The sequence below is a fragment of the Bos indicus x Bos taurus genome, chromosome 9 (genome assembly GCF_003369695.1).
Source record: "Bos indicus x Bos taurus breed Angus x Brahman F1 hybrid chromosome 9, Bos_hybrid_MaternalHap_v2.0, whole genome shotgun sequence".
NCBI lineage: Eukaryota > Metazoa > Chordata > Mammalia > Artiodactyla > Bovidae > Bos > Bos indicus x Bos taurus.
In genome coordinates this window covers 68,248,768-68,269,494 of record NC_040084.1, presented here as the reverse complement: position 1 = coordinate 68,269,494, position 20,727 = coordinate 68,248,768, and the positions used below count along the sequence as shown (strand labels likewise).

Here is a 20,727-nt window from a genome sequence, read left to right as displayed (position 1 = left end):
ATTGTGAAATGAAATGCTACAAGGTGAGGAAGTTGCTACAAATTAATTAAGCGGTAAAGTGGTGAAACAAGACTGGCAACATCCTGGAAAACTGCGAAGAGGAGTGAAGGGTCCAGAGTGGTTATTATCCTACATTCTATACATCTTAAACACTCAATAGGAAAAAAAAAACAACCCTGTGTTTCTCTGAGTTATAATGTGAGCTATAAAGACTTAGCACTCACGAATTCAAGTTGTAAAGGCCCGAGAAGAATCCATCTAAAAAGCAGTAAAAATAAGAAATAAATTAAGACTCATACTGATGTTCTCTATGACTCCTATCTCACTAAATAAACAAAAGAAATGAACCTGACTTCCTTATTAAATAATGTAGGAGTGGCAACTTTTTCCTGATAGAGTGATAGTATAATTTTCCCCCTGGTGGATAAATGAGGTAAACCCTGAGTGATCTTGCAAAAAGAAACACTGTAAATTTATTAATTCAATCTCATCTTCTTCCAAAAAAGGATTCAAAGCATTAGATAATTTATAAAAATTATTTATTTCATTTCCTTCTTTCTCACAGAAAGATGGGTTCTATTATCCCTCTAGTTGATGTTGGAGAAAGTGAGTTGCAGAGTTCAGTAACTCACCCAGAATCATATTTGGTGACACAGTCAGGATTGAACCCAGATCAGCCTGATTCTGACCCTGGTGTTTTTCTTCAACCACTGTCTTCTTGTTTCAAACTCTTATCCCCTCGAGAATCTGGCTAAGGCTATTTTTCCTTATTTTACTTTCTGGAACAAGAATATCCAGAAACCAGCTCACTAGGTCCGAAGTTCTTGATGTATATAGATTAGTACCACATGTATCCTTTTAATAAAATGCCATCAAATATATGCTTATTAACAAAATGTCACTGAGACACATATCCAACACATAGATTTCTGGTCTTTTCCTACCTAAAAACCATAAATGTATGAAATTTACAACAGCAAAATCCTATCTGTGACTAGGAGGAGGACTAGAAAAATAAGAGAAATCTAAAAGCTATAATTGTACAAAGGCTGCAGTAAATGTTTATTATATATTTTAGGAAATAATTAGCATACAAAACACTGGTAATGTTATATAGTATATTCTGCCTGTAAGCACATATCTAACATTTATAAAAATAGTTTTCATCCATTATCTCAGTCTAAAGTTTATGGAGATTTTGTATAAAATTCTATAGCATAAAAATATTCACTACCTTCCTTTCCTTCATCTAATTTTGAAGTCACTATCACATAAATTATGAACAGCTGGTATAGATTAGGCATTTTTTCCATCATCTCCTAATCAGGTAGAACAACCAGAAGCCAATATTATTTTAACAGAAGCTGTTTTTATGACACCTTTTTCCTCTTTTTCTGTCTTCTGTAAGTATGTGATCTTGTATACAAACATACCGTCTTTTCATGCCAACAAATTATGCTTCTAAGAGTTAAGCAAATTTTTTTAGTACTTAGAAATACTATCCTTTGTATTTTCTTTAATTATCATCTGGCACTATCCCATCATCTCATGTGTAACCTGTACTCTACAGGCCTAAAAACCAGGTAGGTTAAGTCACTCACCATTTAAGTCACAAGCAGTATTTCTCATTGTGCAGAAAAGCACACTCCAAATCTCTTGTTAAGTCCGCTGAGATTTCCTAAGGCAGTACCTTAAACGTGTACCATGATGTGTCCTCTGTGTTATTAGCCAAGATCTACCATTTTTCTCCAGTGCATGCATGTTAAGTCGCTTCAGTCATGTCCTACTCTTTGCAATCCCAAGGACTGTAGCCCGCCAGACACCTTTGTTCATAGGATTCCCCAGGCAAGGATACTGGAGTGGGTTGCCATTCCCTCCTCCAGGGGATCTTCCCAACCCAGGGATCAAACCCATGTCTCTTGCATTTCCCACATTGGCAGGTGGGTTCTTTACCAGTCCAGCCATTGCTGATATCAAAAGGGACAGCTTTGGAGATCAGATATCCAGGAAATGCACCAATGCAGCTTCTGATTTCCACTCACCTATACTATACCTCGGAGAAGGCAATGGCACCCCACTCCAGTACTCTTGCCTGGAAAATCCCATGGACAGAGGAGCCTGATAGGCTACAGTCCACGGGTCACTAAGAGTCGGACATGATTGAGCGACTTACCTTTCACTTTTCACTTTCATGCACTGGAGAAGGAAAAGGCAACCCAATCCAGTGTTCTTGCCTGGAGAATCCCAGGGACGGGGGAGCCTGGTGGGCTGCCGTCTATGGGGTCGCACAGAGTCGGACACAACTGAAGTGACTTAGCAGCAGCATACTATACCTGACAATGGCTAATATCAAGGGTACTGACACCCAGTGTGTTCCCTCCAATGCCTACAGTGGATGTCTCATCAATACTGTAGGTGGAGATCATTACTGCTGGCACCAATGCAAATATATGATACTCTCAAAGTCCCTCCTGTGTGAAACAGTTCACTTTAGTTTTTACTCTTTTTATTATAATTTCCTTGCGTAACAATCTACAAAAGGGCTGGCTGACAGACTAAATGACATTTAACACAGAATTACCTCCTCTGAACAGCACTGCAACATGTATATTACCATATGTAAAATAGATGACTAGTGCAAGTTCAATGCATGAAGCAGGGCACTCAAAGCCTCAAAGCCAGGGCTCTGGGACAACCCAGAGGGATGGGGTGGGGAGGGAGGCGGGAGTGGGTTTCAGGATAGGGGGACACATGTGTACCCATGGGTGATTCATGTCAATGTATGGCAAAAACCACCACAATATTGCAAAGAAATTATCCTCCAATTAAAATAAATAAATAAAAATTTTAAAAATTACCTCCTCTTTCTTTCCTGCTCCACCCCCTGCCTCTAAACCAAAGCTGTGCAACTTGACTCTCCCTTGGAATCATTTATCAAATGGATACACTTCCCCAATCTCTCACACAAAGAAATTCTTGGAAGCCCTGGCTTACCATGTACCACCAGGAATCTAGAAACATTAAGTGGTAATGAAATTAATTAATATCTTGTATTAAAAAAAATCCTATAAGAATATGGAGATGTGGGCCCTCTCATATACTATGGTAGCATTGATTGAAACAACCTCCACTCTACGGAAATGAATTTTCAAGAACATATCCTCCAATTCAGTCCTTCTATCTCTAGAAATTTATCCCATAGATACTTGCACATGTGTCTAAAAAATGTAAAAGGTGGTTCATGGACTATAGCGCTGCTTGTAATGTCAAAAAACTGGAAATAACCCGACTGTCCATCAGTAAAGGAAAACTGTGGTACATCCATACAATAGTATAAAATACCACTATAGAAAACCATGAGGAAACCCTTTACATTCTGATACAGATAAAGCTCCAAGATACAATCAATACTACTAATTTTACATAGGTTATATAAACAGTGTGATACAATTTGTGTAAAACAAATGGGGCATATATCAGTATGAGTATTGCTTATATATACATAGACTATCTTTACAAGGATTTGTCAAAAGCTGGTTAACACTGCCTGCCTCCAGGAAGCGGCAATGGTAGGTTGAAAGACAGCTAAAGGATGGGAACCTACTCTCTGTGGCCACTTTAGCACCTGTTGAATATTTAAATGTGTATTTTTTTTAAGAAAAAAATTACATTAAAATATATTTTAAAATTCTATTTCATATTTATTTAAAATACGCTATGTTATGAAAGGTGCTTCTCCTTACAAAAATATTTAGCTTCTTATAGATGTCAACAATTGAAGCCATAGCCTGGAAGGCACTAGGGGAAATGGACTTCCCCAAAGCTCTTGTGTAATTTAACTAGTAGGTATTTAACTACATACACAAATGTATCAGCTCCACAGACGGATGGAAAAAGAAAGGGTTGAGGGCTCACTTCTCTACAACTCAGGTATCACAAACAAACAGGAGATCCCTGGCATGCACAGACTATCTTGATTTCTACCATTCCTGAGCAACAGCCGAAGCTCCCACATTTAGCAATGTGCCATTTCGCAGAGACAAGATTCTGAATCACACACACCATGAACTGGGGGGCCCGGCCAAGGTCCAGGTGTGCTCTGAGTCACAGCGCAGTGTCAGAGTGCTACAGCCACCATACATAAAGTGACAACAACTCCGCTTCTAGTGAAGAAATGAAACAAACAAAATGAACTGCTAGTTGATTCTAGTGTTGATGACAGAACGAGGAGAACATGGAAATGCTTATGAAAGTGATAGGTCCCAGCCACAAAACAGAAGTTTCAGATAAATTAAAGGCTGAAATGTCAAATGCAATGATGACTCAGACACATTGTGTGAACAAAACTACAGAACGCTCCAAAAGGAAATAAGTAGAAAAGACGTGTGAATTTGTTTCAATAAGTGCTCTAGACAGTACAAAAATTGCTCATCAAGTAAGATAAGTAGTTAAGGTCTAGAGAGATCATTTACATTACTCAGTTATACTTTAGCAATCTGAAGGGAGGAATTATGCGCTACAACGATTTTTTTCCAGGTTGTGGACTGGCAATGGTCATGGGCTATATCCATCATAAATGTCAAGAATCTACGGTATCTTATTTTGACTGGAGATAAACAGAGTCCTTCATAATCCTCTCTTTATATGATTCCTTTGCTCATATCTGCCAGGAGAGGATAAAATGGCCGCTCAGAGTCGGGGGCAGGGACGCCCCAGGCGTGCACTTGTACAGCACGTTCAAGGTGAAGAGGCTGCCTGGGGCTGAGATGAAGAGAAGATAACAGTCCCTGGGAAGATAAGCAACCCAATCTGGTAGCTGCAACACAAAGTGAGAGAGTGGGCCTTGCCTAGAAACCAAAAGTCTGGATCTGCAGATAAGGTCAGTATTAAAGATTACTAAGAAAGGGTACTAACTGCAGCCTGGCCATTCCTGCTCAAACCATTGTTTTCAAAATAGTAGAGTATTTACAAGAACAGCTAATGTTCACTAACGCCAGTTAAACAGGTTTAATATTTTCAAATAAAGTTGTTTTTTTAGAATTCCATTTTATAGCTTTACCATTAACAGGTACAGTTTTCAAAAGTAAGTTACAGAGATAACAAGGCCAAGAGCTGGGAGTAGTTGTAAAATGGGGGTAGGCATCACCCCAGAAGCAGCATCTGAGAATCAGATTTAACTCTATCACTCAGAGAGATGATGGGACTGAGTGAGATCTCAGTGCCTGGTGTCAAGGAACTAAACACATCAGTTTTTGGTTCAAGAGGGCAATGTATCTTTTGTGAAGAGTAAGTCAGGAATGCTAACCCTTAAATCATGACCATGAAAGAAACAAAAATGACAGCTCTGCAGAACAGTGAGACAATAGTAAGAAAAGTCAACATCCACAGTGGGGATTCAGTGCTCTGCTGCTATGATGCCCACATGAATACCATCAACTGAAGCTGGCTTTCGGTTCACTTTGTAGAAATCATCAATCACTCACCAAAAGCTGTCTCTGGCACATTGTGACATTCTCAAAAAATAAGTCTTAAGCATCACCTTCAGTAATATCATCGAAAGGGCCTCTGCCCACTGCTAAACCCATATTAAAATGGTGTATCAAGTTGCTGAGCCTCCCTCTCCCCACCCACCCTGCTCCTTGTCATCCTTTCACAGACACAAATCAAACACTTCATGCATCATCCTCAAAACTTGCCACACTCTCTCAAGTTCCTCTCTCCATCCCCTGCCCTTTCCTAAAGGAGCCATGACCTTCCTTTCCTCCTCTTCAATTCACTTTCCAAGGTTTGGCAATGTCCTGTTCTGTGACTTCAGACCAACTAACCCCCTGAAGCCTCAATTTCCTCATCTATAAAATGTGGATGATAACAGAACTTTTCTTCATTGTGCGTGGTGAGGACTGAATAAGATGAGTCAGATAACAGTTCAACACAGTGCCTACTCCAAAGTTACGCAGTCAATAAAATCTTAACTGTCTATTATAGTTACCTGGTTTAACAATTATTTGAGTTCATGAGAATTGCTCAGCAACCTTAAAAAATTAGTCACTGGCATTTTCCTCCCCCTTTCCCTTCATTTTATTTCAGTGGTGTCTCTTATGGTAAGCCACCTGTGTTCAAAGCTCCATTACAAGATGTCAACATTACAACATAGATGTTGTGCTGTTAATAACAACAATCCCTCATATTTACATGGCTCTAGAAATGACTAGCTTTCTTCAAGGAACAATTCCTCTGAAGTAATGGAGAAGGATCTGCCACGTAGGGAGGGAGTTGGACCCGAAGGCAGGGCTCTCTTCACCATCACGCTGGGCTGGCAGCACACTGGAGACCAGGCTAAAGCGGGTTAACAAGACGAAGATGAAAGGCTAGGGCAATCTGTCCCAAAATCCGCTCCTCAGAACTTACAGGAGACCATTTCTGTGTGTCCTGTGACACAAGTGTTGTGGTGATGGAGAAATGTAACCTCTGGGTCTTTGGGAGATGGATGGCACCCATCAGCAGCAACGCAGCTATCTGTGAAGCGCTGAATTCAAGCTTCCCACAGTCAGCCAGCCCTACAGCTCTGTTGTCACAGTCTAGCAAGTCCCATGGAACCCCTTTTCAGAAAATGCTGAGCTATGGAAAATAAATTCAAGAAATAACATGAGAACAGGCAGTGTTTTACAGGAGAGAATTCATTCATCTCCAAGTTAGGAAATCAACCATAGAGATGCTACATTCTGGCTGAGCTCCCAGTCTGCATCCATGAGTTGAAATCTGTAGTATCTAACACTGGGGAAAGTCCTGGGGACCTAGAGTCCAGGCCCAAGAAAGTGATCTTGAGAAAGACATGGCCCCACCTCTTAAGGTCTATCTACAGTTTTCTGATTTATCCTCTGATGCCTTCCTATGCACTTTCATGACACCTGAGAGGTACACTGGCTGTAATGGGGAACTCACATATTTACAAATACACGGCCACGTAAGGGGAGTCAGACCAAGTCAGTAAGTCTAACCCACTCCAGAGATACAGACACAGTGGAGCTGGAGGGTTTCTTCTACACTTTGTCATTTTAAAGGATCTTACCAATACTAGCCTATTTGACCCTAACAGCTACCTTTTAAGTTGGCCAAGAATTGTTGGCCTCATTTTACAGATAAGAAAAGATCACCAAACCAATAAACAGACTTTCACCTCCCAAAACAGTGACCCTCAGACTATACCATAGTGCCCAAAACAATGTATTTTAGTCAATAAAGAAGCCAATCTAATGTAAAGGTGAAAAGCACAACAGCCAGAGTGCCTGGGTTGAATCCTGGCTTCACAACTTACTAGCTGAATAATCTTGGGCATGGTACCCAACCTCTCTTGAGCCTTAGCTCCTTCATCTAAAAAATGAATAGGAATATCTACTTCATAGAGATTTAAGCGTTTTTAAATTATGCACGTTAAAGTGCTTTGTACTTTGTGGACAGTCAGTTCACAACAGCTACAGTAATTTTGAAGAAAAGAAACAAGTTGCTCTCCAGTGTCCACACTCCCTTCAAGCATGAGTTTACCAGATGTCTGAATATCTCACAGCAGAGAAATGATAACTGTACAAAAGCTAATACCTTTGCACCACAAAGTCCTATTAGATTTCTCCAGAGTCCAGAAGTGAAGGCGGAAAAAAGTGGGAGTTAAGAACTATGGTAGGACTCTGGGATTTCACAAACAAGTACAACTTCAAAATGAATTTAGGAAACTGATGAAAAGTCAGTAAGTATTGGTTTTTCCAAGCTCTTATAAAGAAAAGAACATTCTAACAATGAGAAAAGTATGAAGGACATAATCTCTGAACAATGACCTAAGACTAAGCCATTGGCAACCTTACTGTGACATTTTTGCTGAGGAGGCATAAAAACATCGTCGCGTATCAACTCTGGTTCCAGGACCTGCTTTCAAGAAAGACACAGAGGCAAACAGAAAGCACCATTGAGAAATCACAGTAAGAGGCCTATAGAGAAAAGAGAGATGAAAGCTATGGATCCTCTCCAAAGGGGACTCAAATGACTACAGAGTCTTTCTCTGTACAAGTGCTGGAACATGGGTATGTAAGATGCCAGGAGAACAGGGGCTGAAGGGAGATTCTGTACCCCAATAATAGTACTTACTACATCATATCATGATCCTTTCTTACAGGAGGTTTTGGAGGAAAGAGACTTTGATTTATTCATTTTATTACCCTCATGTGAATATCCACAGTAGGCATCAATAAAAATTTATCACATGAATGAACAAAAGAGAAGGGAAAAACGTAACAGACTAGTTGTGGGCAAGGACTGGGGAGAGGGAAAATCAGAAACAGATCTTCATCTGTCCATCTATCTCATATTCTCCAGTGAAAATTCTAACAAGGAGGCTGCTAAGTATTTATTTACCTCTTTGGCAAGAGGATAATTCTCCAGCTCCAAGAAACCCTCCTTATTTAAGTGTCAGTGAAGAACACATCAAAAGAAGTTAAATTCAAGCCTCTTAAACAGGCTTATTCAATAAGGATAAGAGAAAAATCTAAACTCACCCATGAAGCATCTCTCAACAAATATTTTGCTACAAAGAAAAATTTTCCTTTCAAATCAAGCATGACAGATACCAGCTTTGATATTCCAGTAACCCTGACTGATAAGAACTCTGAATCGCACACATACTGGAACTGAGATCTGTTGTGGAGAGATGTGAATTCTGCCCTGAGGGCTCAAGTTCATAGATTTTTTTTTTTTAGGCAGGTAGAACTGTAGATGACTTCAACGTGAAAACTGAAATCTCAATAGCATCAAGAACAAATTCTTGAGAATCTGGGTTTTCTGTCCCTATCTATGTTCCTGTAGTAGATGCCTGAGAGGCAGCTAACCTAGGTTCCCTTTATATATGAAATCGATTATTAGGACGGCGCCTTCTTGTTGATATTTTTTCAAGAGATACCTCCTGCTCCTGTATCTACTACTAGTCATGTTTAATGAAAATGACTCTATTTATAACATATCGATGGCTTATCTGATTTCCTACCTTTTCTGCTATGACGATTACATGCAAAGGGGTAGTCACCAAAGGCAACCTTTACAAAATCTCAACTTCCTGCCCTTCCGTTTGTTACTGTAAGAAGGATGAATTGTTTGAGAGTCTGTGGCCTTAACCTACTTACTTCCTCTGAAGGAGGAACAGAAAATGAAAAATGCCTTTCAAGAAAAAAAAAATGTATATAGAAAATGAAATCACAAACTGACATTAACAGTCTTATGGCACATTTAACACACTCTCTTCAAATGCTTTTATTTGAAGTTCATTTTCAATGTACAGACTATGAGATACTCAATTTGAGACAGAAATATCCTGAAAAGTGCTATAATGTCATCCATACACTACACTAGTAGGGTAATAATAGAAATTTTACACCCATTAGAGGGATTCAAGAGCATAAAAAGAGCAAGAACCTGTCTCACAGAGATATTTCCATGCTTATGCAAAATATGCACAAGTTTAAATTTTAAAAGAAAACTAAAAGTAGTATCTTGTTCTTTTTTCTTACTTCACTTCATAATTTTTAAATGCTAAAAGTAGTACATTCTTTTTTCTTATTCTGCTTCATATTTTTATAGAACACAGAGCTAAAATTAAAAGATTTACACTTGATTTCTTTTGCCTATAATAAATTAGATTTGTCCAGATTTTATTTCTGTCACAGAAGTCATGTCTACAGGCTTATCTTGATAACCCTTTGCAGCTAAACTCCTTATCAACAAATTGAACAGCTAGGCCTCAAATCTTCCAAATAAGACCACAAAGCAATGGGGTGAAATTATTTAGATCATTTAACAACCAGACCGGGGACTTCAATTCACAGTTCAGTGCTCGGTCAGTTTAACAGATGGGGGAAAAGTAATCAACTGATTTTGGTGCCTCAACCATCCTACTCAAAGTGTTTCAGTAACTGAACTAGTTTAATTCTATAAAAGCACACGTAACATACAGCCGTGGTCCAATCTTGAAAGGCTCCAACATACAGCAGGTGCTTAAAAAAATTTGTTGGATGATAGAGCTTCAACAAAGGAGAAACAGTCCATCACCCTATAACCAATGCCTGCAACAGCATCCTCTGAAGTTAAGACTAAAGCTCTGCTCGATGGACCATGACTCAAATAACAGGAATGTCATATGACTCCCACTATAAACCAGAACCACCTAATGAATCAAAGACTCTTCACTTTATTTTGTAAATGGGCCTACTCTTCTGGTTAGAGCATAATATCAGTAATTATCGCATTTTGGTGAATATATTCTTAGTCATATTCCTTGGTATCTTTTTTTAAACTTTGATTCTCATACTCTACATTCTTCCCTGTCTCCAGCTTCTCACCATTATTATCTCTATCCCTCATTTTAATTTTTTTTTTATAATCAATAAATTCCATCATGTTTTGAGTTCACAAAATGGTAAATTTAGGTCTTATTCTTTTGATTGATGATTAATTGATTTAAACTTAATTTATCAATTAATTTAAATTAATTGAAAACAAACCCTACTGCCTTATCAGGTCTCTTCCTACAAAGAACAGATGAAACCTTTTAATAAATAAGCCCAGTAATTACCAAACCTAATCTCAGTAATGTTTTGTTAACAGCTAATGATCATTTCAAGGCCATGAACTAGACCAAGGTGTTCTTTTCAGTACAACTAAGTCTTTCCCCAACGTTTAAAAAGGGAGGAAGAAAGAGTAAAGTGAAGAAATAGTGTTTTCTTCTCATCATTTTTTTCTTACACCTGTTTGCTATTGCTCATCTTAGTGAACCAATGTATAAAAGCAAATATATTCCTCAAAATCTGGAAATGTGTTTCCTGGAAATATTGTTAAGAATTACTATTTTGAAAATTAGAAAGTTAAAGACATAACAAGACAAAAGCCAGTGTCATTTTCCCTTGTCCCAGCCCTTCCAAGCTGCACATGAACTTATACAAGTTACTAAGTATCTCTGAGGACCGGTTTCCTCTAAAAGAGAATTAATAATACCAAACACTCAAGGTTACTGAAAGTATTAGGGATAATACTGTTAAAACAGTACCTGGGCAAACAGAATGCACTCAGTAAGTTTCTGTTAGATGAATGAGTGAATGAATGAATGAATGTAAAATATCCAGCTTAATGCTTGACATTCAGAAGGCACTCAATATACAATTACACTGACTATATTAACACTTCACAGTATTTTGCAAAGGGCGCCCCATGTTGCAGGTCCCTACGTTAGGGACACACTTACCGCCACAGTACCCACTGCATTTACCTCGACCTTTCACTACAGCACTGAACCACAGCTTTGTTTTGGTAATTATCATTGTATGTGTATGGATTATCTCCTCAATAGACTATAAACACACTAAGGCCAAAGATTGTTGCTTTCTTCATAGCCCCAACAAAGTCATTTATTTCATCCTATTCTATGCATTAATTATGTAAAGCACTTTCCAACAGAGTTACAAAGATACCCAATAAATATCTATTGACTGACATAAAACACTGACTTGCAGAAAGAATAGTAAGTAATAATAATAAAGCTTTATTATTGGGTTGGCCAAAACGTTCATTCAGATTCATCTGTAAGATGGTACAGAAAAACCCAAATGAACTTTTTGACCAATTCAACCTAATACACATGTAATTCTTTCAATCACTACCCAAGTCATTAACTATAAGTTCACTTCCGAGGAAGAAACTGGAGGTGCATCCAGAATCAGTCAACTTTACACAAGTGCCTCTCAAAAGTCCTTATTCTTTCCTGCAAACCACCCTGTCTCCTAAAAAAGGACTTAAAGGCTTTTCAGTTTGACTTCATAAATCAAACTCCCAGGGTAAGGGTGTAGGGAACTCCTCAAGAGCAAAGACCTGGTCTTGCAGTGTTTGGCACTGTAAGAATTCAATAAAAATCAGTTAACTAGTAGAAATACCACTAGAGGAATTATGCAGGTTACCCAACTTTGGGACACCAAGTTGGACTAGTACCCTAGTCCACACTACCTCAAGTATTGGGCTAGACAAAAAGTTCATTCGGCTTTTCTGTACCATCCTACAGAAAAATCTGAATGAACTTTCTGGCCAACTCAATGATTTCTTTTGTAAATTTTCTGTCTTAACTGCATCTATTATAAATAGCTTTGGTTGATATATGTATGTCTTAGAAATAAACTATCAAACAAAACAGCGGAATTATTCAAGAACCAACCTTCAATTACACAGGGACTAATTAAACAGGAACTATTATTTCTTCTTTCCTCCACTACTGGGTTTCTAGGTTCTTAGAGTATTGATTGGATAATTTACAAGATAAGAGAGATAGGCTAAAACTTCTCAAGAGTTTGGCAAATTCAGTATTATCAAACTGAAAGCAACGACTTGTGATTTTCTTTTTTCTATCTAGATAATATATAGTTGATTAAGATTAGAATAAAGCAGCCAAGAGTTCTAGAAAACGTAGGGAGGAAAAAGCCCTACAGGGAGCACCCCTGAAATTCACAGTCATTTGCAGGACCCAGTTTCTGGTCCCTATAGTTTAAATTCTTACTACTCCAGTTACCTATTTTGTCATCTTCATTTCCCAACAGACCCATGCTAACTAAAATATTAATTACAGTACATAAATTCCCCTCACACCAACCCCTCTACTTTCACCACCCTACCATTTCCACAATTTGGTATTATTTTATATTTAAATATTTATTTCACCAACTCCTACCTATTAAATGACTACCTTGAGATAAAACACAATTTGTATTCAGCCCCATTTTAAAACATGGTCTCTTCGCTCAAGAAAGCCATAAAAGAGAAACTACTATTTTCCTAAAGAAATGAAATATCCCCTGAAAGCATTGTAGCAAGTCCATATAATATGTACACCAAAAACTAAACCAATTATTTTAGCCAAGAGTTAGATCACTCTGTTCAGCTTTTAAAAACCTACCTTTTGTTCTGCCCTTTTCACAAAACCTGGCTAAGGTAAAATGATAATATGACTACCAAACATTTGAATAATTGTTCATAGTTCTCAAAACCTTATTTGATCCCTTCAACAAAGAGACCAAGGCAAGCATTGTCACTCCCATTTTCCAGAAGGGGAAATCTAGGCTAAAAGAGTTAATGTGATTTACAAAAAGTGGCATATTTAGTGGCTAAACTGTCCTCTGATTCCTATTCTAGCACTCTACCTACAATCACAATGATTCCCCAAATGAATAAAAATAACTACTGTCTTCCACTCAGCATATCTAAACATGAAACTAACCATCCTAGGAAACACACTTCACTCTGTCTGAACTCTACTTCCATCTGCGATCTTCTTGTCAGCCATTCTCGCCCCCTTGTTTCTGCTGCATCACCTGCATGGACATCTATTTATTTTGCTATTTATACTTCTCAAGGTGATGCACGAGCAGAAAATGTCAATAAATTCCTTTTTGACAATCATTTTTATAGTGGTATTTATTCAGTTTTGACATCTAGACCACACCTACCATGGTTATAACGTGGCTCAATAAGGACTGTTAGTCCTCACAGACTTAAGAGAACAAACTTACGTTACTAGCGGGGAAGAGTGGTGGGAAGTGACAGTTAAGGAGTTTGGGATGGACATGTACACACTGTTATATTTAAAATGGATAACCAACAAGGACCTACTATATAGCACAGGGAACTCTGCTCAATATTACATGGCAGCCTGGATGGGAGGCTGGGAGAGAATGGATACATGGCTATGTATGGCTCAGTCGCTTTACTGTGAAACTGAAACTATTCACAACATTTTTAATCGACTACACTCCCATATAAAATTCAAAATTTTTTTAAAAAGGATTATTAGTCCTGCTACTTTTTGTTTTCTTTTGTTTTGCCAAACAAGAATTAGCAACTCCTTTAATACCTGAGACAGAAAAGGAAAATGAAATGAAGCAGAAAAAGAAAGGGAACGATTAAAAAAAAGTTATAAAAAGTAGAAGAGGCTTCCTTCCCTAGTTGCTCAGTGGTAAAGAATTCGCCTACCAATGCAGGTGACTCGACTCGGGTTCCATCCCTGGGGTGGGAACATCCCCTGGAGAAGGAAATGGCAACCCATTCCAATATTCTTGCCTGGGAAATCCCAGGGACAGAGGAGCCTGGTGGGCTACAGTCCATGAGGTCGCAAGAGAGTCAGATATGACTTATCAACTAAACATCACCATCATGAATAGTAGAAAAGCACTAGAGTCGCACAAATGTACTTTCATGTTCTACCCAGGGTTCCCTTTTGCCTGAGGATGACCTTTGTTCTGAGAGTAGGCCCTGGATTACTGGAGACTAACCAGCACCCTCCAAAATTACCAAAGAGATCTTTATTGGGCAGCAGCTGTATTGCTTGTGGTGATATGCTTAAAAGTTGACAAGTTTATGCTAACACACTGGAAATTCACTATAACACTATGAAATGATATTTGGCACACATCAGCCCACCATAGGATTTGAGCCATAGAAGATAAGTTACTTAAACGTGCCCAAACATCTTATTGGAAATATCACCTACAAAATTTTACCAAGTTCCAGAACTTTCCACATCACAGCATACTTCTACAACAGCTATATTAATTCACAATTGCTTTGTTCTAGATTTCCCGCTTCCTCAATTCCAAAGAATAAAACTATTTACTTTCAGTAAAGAACAGGTACAACTGAAGTGTGAATTAAGAATCCAGTAAAAAGCCAGTCCAAAGATTATCCAAAACAATCTCTTAATTTTTCATAATGCTTTAATTGGAGCTTCAGTCACAATCAGGGTCAAGACTTTCATGAATTCAAAGCACCCCTTTCAAAATGATGTTTTTCTGCCAACTCTGTTCCACACTCTCCTTCCTTACCCTCAAATGCAGCTTTTAATATTTGCAAGTATATCAAGCAATTTGTTTCAACACACAACTCTTACCTAGTGGCAGTGAAGAAATAATTATCTGATGGTCTTTAAGACTGTGGTTCACCCTCAAGACTTCTCCTGGAGGTCTATCATCGATTTAAAGAGAAGAGAAATAAAATCAAAGTATTGTCATTTTAAAAAAAGAAGCCTTGAAACTCATAGATAATAAGTTCAAATTCTGAATTACTGACATTGCATAATTTTGTACACTACTACTTAATATGTTACAACACACACACACAAAAATAAACTAGCTTTGGATGAGGTGAAATTGCTTTTACATTTATATCACTGCCCTACCCTAAGTTCCCCTGTTAAAGTCTCTTCCATTGTATGACAAGCAAATGAAAGTTCCCAGGATCATTTGATTCATTTTAACTTCTCTCACTGTTTCTCTTATTTAAAGTTACCCTGCAGAACACACACCGGCAGAAGAATAGATACTATGTAAGCAAGTTTTTTCCATATATTTAAGTGTTTAAATCCCAAATTATACAAAGTATTCAGAAATAAGTCTTAACCAGTGAAACAAAATTACACTCTTAGAGGTAAATTGGGGTCATCCATTTTTATATATGACTATGTGTTTAAAAAACAAAATAAGGCCTTAAATTATATTTACTAGAGAATAAAATGATTAGCTCATATAAAATGATTTATATGAGCCTTTTCAAACACAAGTGTTTTTCATTTTTTCAAAGTTTTAAACATGTATTGCACTTCGTATTTTTATTAACATTCAAATGAAATTATCCGTCACTCCCGATTAAAGGTTGATCAAATGTATAGACAATGACAAATATTAAAAAAAAAAAAAAAAAAATCAAACAACTGCGTCTAATCCAGAGAGTGACCGATCTCAAATCCCAGAATAAAAGCAAAGTGTTTTCCCCATAGAAGTACCCCAACTGGAAGGCTGGGTCCTTAGATTTCATTTGCTCTCCGATTTACTAAACTTTCTATTTCTGATCAGCATCCTCTCATACAACATCTGGCCCCTGGCTCAGGTCGTCTAATCACTTCCACGTCTGAACGGACTACGTAGCTAAAAAGTAAAGGCCAAAGTTTGCTCTCGGCCTTCCGAACTTAAAGACGCGTCTAACCACTAGAGGTCTCCCCTTGGCCAGTTTTGCACGTTCGCTATTTTGCTGCACTTGAAACTTTCCGGAGAAATGCTCTACTCGAGTCAGTGTTTTTCTAAAAACTTGCGCAAAAATCCACGCGACAGAGCTAGCCAGTACGGAGACTCTCGGGCTCCCCACAGCAATAAAGCTATCACAAACAACATTCTAGGAAAATTAAAATTCGACGCACTCGCTCCAGCCGCTCCCTCCCCCCCTTCTTATTCCTCATCTCAGTTTCCCTTAACTTAAACTTAGAACAATCAAAAATCTATTTTTGTTTCGGTGCACTGTGAATGATCTCTAACGCATTTTTTTTCTGGCGGTAGACCCGAGGTGGTCAAGGAGCCTGCCGAGGGATGCAGGGAGGGGGGAAGGGCCGTGCTCGCAGCGTCCGAGGAAGTTGCATAAGGAAAGAGACTCCGTTTTTTGGGTCCCCTCAAAAAATCGGCGGGGAGGGGGAGGAAAAGGAAGCGGGGGGGTGGCGGGGGGGGGGAAGGTAGGAGGGAAACTGAAGCGACGTTTACCTTCGTCTCCCCGTGGAAGGGTGGGGTGAGAGCCGCGATCTTCGCGACCCCGGAGGGCGGCTCGTTACCCCCACGTCTCTCAGAGCGCAGACGGACAAACAGATACCCCTACCCCTCCGCAGGGAAGGCGGGGAGCAAAGTGCCCGCTTTTAAACTTTCTCTCACGGTCGCGCTGGGGCCGGGCTTCGCCCAGAGAGGGTGGGGGAGACCAGAGGGCCTTTTTCTTTCAAGGTAATTAAAGTTTTACCACCAGCACGAAAGTTGCGCCCTCCCCCCTCCCGTGCCACCGTGCCCCCCTCCCCCGCTTCCAGGGCTCCCAAGTTTTCCTCCCTCTCCGCCCTCCCCCCCCGCCCCCGCCACCAGCTCTCGGGGCGCGCGGCGGATGCCTCGGCTCCTGCGCTTCCCCGATCTCCACCCCCGCCGGCCTCTACTTCCCCCCGCCGAGCCGCCGCGGCGCGAGAACGGCCGGCCGGGCCCAGGACGCTAGTGTGCAAAACCCATTATTCCGGAATGGCACACGCACGCCGCGCGAGGCGGGCGGCGGCCCCGCCTCGGACCCCTCTCTGCCTCCCCAATATAAGGACGGCGTAAACAAGTTGCAGGAAAAGCAGCCCCGCGCCTCCCCCCCTAACCCCCCCACCCGCGCCCGCCGCCCCGGCGCGGCCGCGGCCGCCGCCTCCCGACACACGCCCGCGCCCGCACCCGGCCCGGCGCGGCGCGGCACGGCGCGGGGCGAACGCCGCGACGGCGCGGGCTCCCGGCCCGGCCCGCGCCCTGAGCCCTCCCCCGCGCGGACGGCCGCCGCGGGCCCGCGCCGCCTCGCTTCCCGAAGCACTTTCCTGCCTCGGGCAGAAATAAACCGGAGGGTTTATTTTTGTGCAACTTTCCCAAAATGGCGGAAATTGGAGCTGATCTATATGAAATTCTCACACAGTCGGTCGGGAAGTGGGAGGCGGCGAGGAAGAAAACGCAAACTCTCGGCCGCCGAGCCCGCCGCGGGTCCGTGAGTGTGTGCGTGCGTGTGAGTGTGCGTGTGCGCGGTGGGAGTCGGGGAGGCCTTTCCGCCGCGCACACACACACAGCACACGCCGGGGAGACGCGCCTGCACATTCAACCAGTCCATTCTCCGCAGCCCGAGCGGGGAGAAAGTGGCCCGGCCTCTTTTCCCACTGCCTCGGTCTCCCGTACTTGTACTTCTCGCGCTCGCTCGCTCGCTCTCCGGTGCGCGCCCGGCACAAAGGCCACACGGGCGGAGGGGGCCGCAGGGGCGGCGCGCGGGGCTTGCGCCTCCCGCCGCACCGATACGCGGCCCCGGCCACCCCCGCGCGCCCCCCCACCAACCCCCGCCGCCGGCGCCCCCCGCCTCGGCCGCCGCGCTCGCCGCCCGGGCTGCGGCTCCGCGGCGCCCACTCAGGCACGCACCCCGGCGGAGCCCGGCGCCGCCGCGCTCCCCACCCCGCGCCCGGTGTCATGAAAGCGACCAAAGTGACAAGCTCGGGGGGCGCGGGGGAGGGGGCCCACACGCATCCCGCCGCCTGCGCGCGGGCGAGAGCCCGACGCGGCCGCCTCGCCCCGGCTCCCTTCCGCACGGCCCCCCACACCCTTCCCCGTGTGCGCGCAAAGAAAAAAATACAAGTCTCTCCTCCCCCCATTTTTTCCTTTCTCTTTTCTCTCTCTTTTGTTCCTCTTTCACACTCGCACTCACTACTTCAGAGTGAGATGCCCAGAGACTCCCCCTCCAGCCGTTTCCGAGTCACTTGCCCACTTTTTTCCCCAGGATTAAGTTTTCTTCTCTTTCCCAGAGGCGCAGAGAAGTGGGGGAGAAACCCCTTCTGTCCTTTCCCCTCCCCTGATCTGTTTCACAAGACGAGGGTGCGCTTCCTTCTCTGTAGAGGTCTCTTAACTTTCATCCTCACCTAGGAAAATAAATGAATGGGCTTTGGCACGGACAAATCTTCAGATTAATTAGAGATTAGATCCGATCAACCGCTTCTTACCCCCAAATTTTCTCTTTTTTTTTTCTCCGTCTCACGAGTAGTCCTGACAAATGGTCCAGGGCTGCGGGCGCAGTGCGCATGTGCGCGTAGAGTCAGGGCTGGGGAGAGGGGAAACTGCGCTGGTGCCGGTGCCGCCGTGCCGCCGCCGCTGCCGGGGAGGCTCGCGCTGGCTTCCCTGTTAATGCTGCTGCGCCTTCGCCGCTGGAAAGCAGCATTAAAGCCGGTTGGCAAATGCAGCAGCCCGCAGATCCTGTTTCAGGTGCATCTTTTCAATACCCTTGTCACCAGCTCAGAGCTGGTTCCAGAACAATCAAAACAAATATGAAAGACTGCTAAGGTGATAGATTTCTTTGTCTATTTTCCACTTTACTTTTTTAAAAAAGGCATTCCTCAGAGCAGCTGATCCACCATGTACTGTTAAACGTATGCTTTCAGCCATTAAAGTGTGGGCCTTGGTCTTACAAAAACACAACCTAAAGGCTAAACACATGCTACAGGTCAGGAGAAATGAGAAATAAAGTTTTAAGCTCCCCCCACCCCCCCACCCCCCACACAACCTCTCTCTTAGAGGACTGGAAGAATGCATTATAAAGTGTGCATGTAGTGTCCGCGTGCCTTGCGTTTCTGAAGTGTTGGTCTTTATTGACAGCTTAAATGCGTTAGGCCTCTGTTGTGAAATCTGTTGGGATACATATGTCAACTTAGAAATCAGTGTTAAAGTCCTCTGGCAGTAAGCAGGTCGAGGACTACCTTCTGAATGTATTCAGTCAAGATGGCTGAGCGGTCCTAAACAGCAAAACCTGTCTTTGTTAGGGCATCAAAACCAGATCAAGCGAGAGTATTGTTTTTCGGTATTGACAGCTTTCCACTGATGACTGTAGGCCTCTTTTTGGTCAGCTTACCATTCTCCTTTTCTACTAGATACAAGTACTTAGAAAATAATTGAAGAAATTGAAGTTGTAATCAACACTTTAGGTCAATAACGGAGTTCACCGTGCAAGGGGAAAAAAAAGGAGCGGCGGTAATTTCAGGAATGGTGGAAGCAAATCTTCACATTTTGCTGGGGTGGGGAGATAAAGTAAGGCCCCCTACCCCTCAGAGTGGGCTAGTTTGCATCTAATAAACCGTAAAGGAGACCCTTTTCCAAAATTGCTGCCTGAGGCCTAGAATTTAAATATATCACAGATGGACATTCTGTATTAAAAATCTTTCTCCAAAATGTAAGTAATAATATTCTCGATTGAATTTTTTCACTTCGGGAATGTTCCTTGAACCAGTTTCAGAAAAATAAACTGCTAAATTCTTTCCTTAGGACCGTGAAATTACCCTAGAGAGACAGACTACTCCACAGTGTCTTCTGCTGGTGTAGTGACCGAATTCTCCAAACCAAAACCCAGGACATACAGCTTGACATGTACTCAAAACAAGCGAACAAACCCTGTGACGCTGAAAAGAGTTTATAAAATATGCTTCCTGTGTCGGGCAACCATTGGTTTAGTAGTGTGAAATGAGGAAGGCTGGGTTAGAGAGAGCTATAGATAATATTGATTTCACCCACAATATCCAACCTTTTTCTGAGCTGTTCCCAAACAGCCTAATTAACTGATCTGAATTTCAGCTTCTCTCCTTTTCTCCCTAGCCCTTGAATAATAAGCAGTGAAATAGCCAAAGGCAGGCTACAAGAGAAGGGAAGCAAGGCCAGGAGCTATGTGCAAAACTAAGGCCTATGCCCAAGGAAACTAATAAAATTAATTTTAGATTCCTCTTTATAAAAATCCATTCTAGACTTGTTCTCTCTAGATAATTTCTAGACTATATTTCTATTTCACAAGCTTTTTCAGAGATTTACATAGTCTTTAAACTTATATTAAAGATCTACCTTGTGCTAACCACATTACAAGGTGTTGGGGATAAACAAATGATCAAAACTAGGCCCCAAGGAATTCAGACTGGTAAAGGCAGTCTAGTGCACTGGGCAATGCTTTACAGTGTGAAAGATGTTGTACTAGGGGTATGCAGAGCTACTGTATTGAGGAGCTATTGTAGCAATAAGAAAAGGCTTTCTAGAAAAGGTGATAACTGTTTCTTGAAGGACAAGTGTCCAGGGTATATGGGAAGATGATCCAATCAGAGAAAGT

The 20,727-nt window shown here is 41.7% G+C and overlaps 1 protein-coding gene across 13 annotated transcripts in view; it reads right to left on the bottom strand.

The window, feature by feature from the left end:
* Nucleotides 1-18,689, bottom strand: part of L3MBTL3 (L3MBTL3, histone methyl-lysine binding protein) — a 104,866-nt gene extending 86,177 nt beyond the window's left edge. For 2 of the 13 annotated variants that reach the window (XM_027551508.1, XM_027551516.1), the window contains exons 1-2: nt 18,590-18,689; nt 14,957-15,030 (exon numbers count right to left, since the gene is read on the bottom strand). The gene's annotated coding sequence lies outside the window, so the exon portion shown is untranslated. Of the gene's footprint in view, nt 1-14,956; nt 15,031-16,592; nt 16,889-17,522; nt 17,750-17,780; nt 17,803-18,508; nt 18,533-18,589 lie in introns of those variants that run through there. The other 11 variants (XM_027551509.1, XM_027551517.1, XM_027551514.1 and 8 more) reach the window with 8 other exon arrangements.
* Between the last annotated feature and the right edge of the window lie 2,038 nt (nt 18,690-20,727).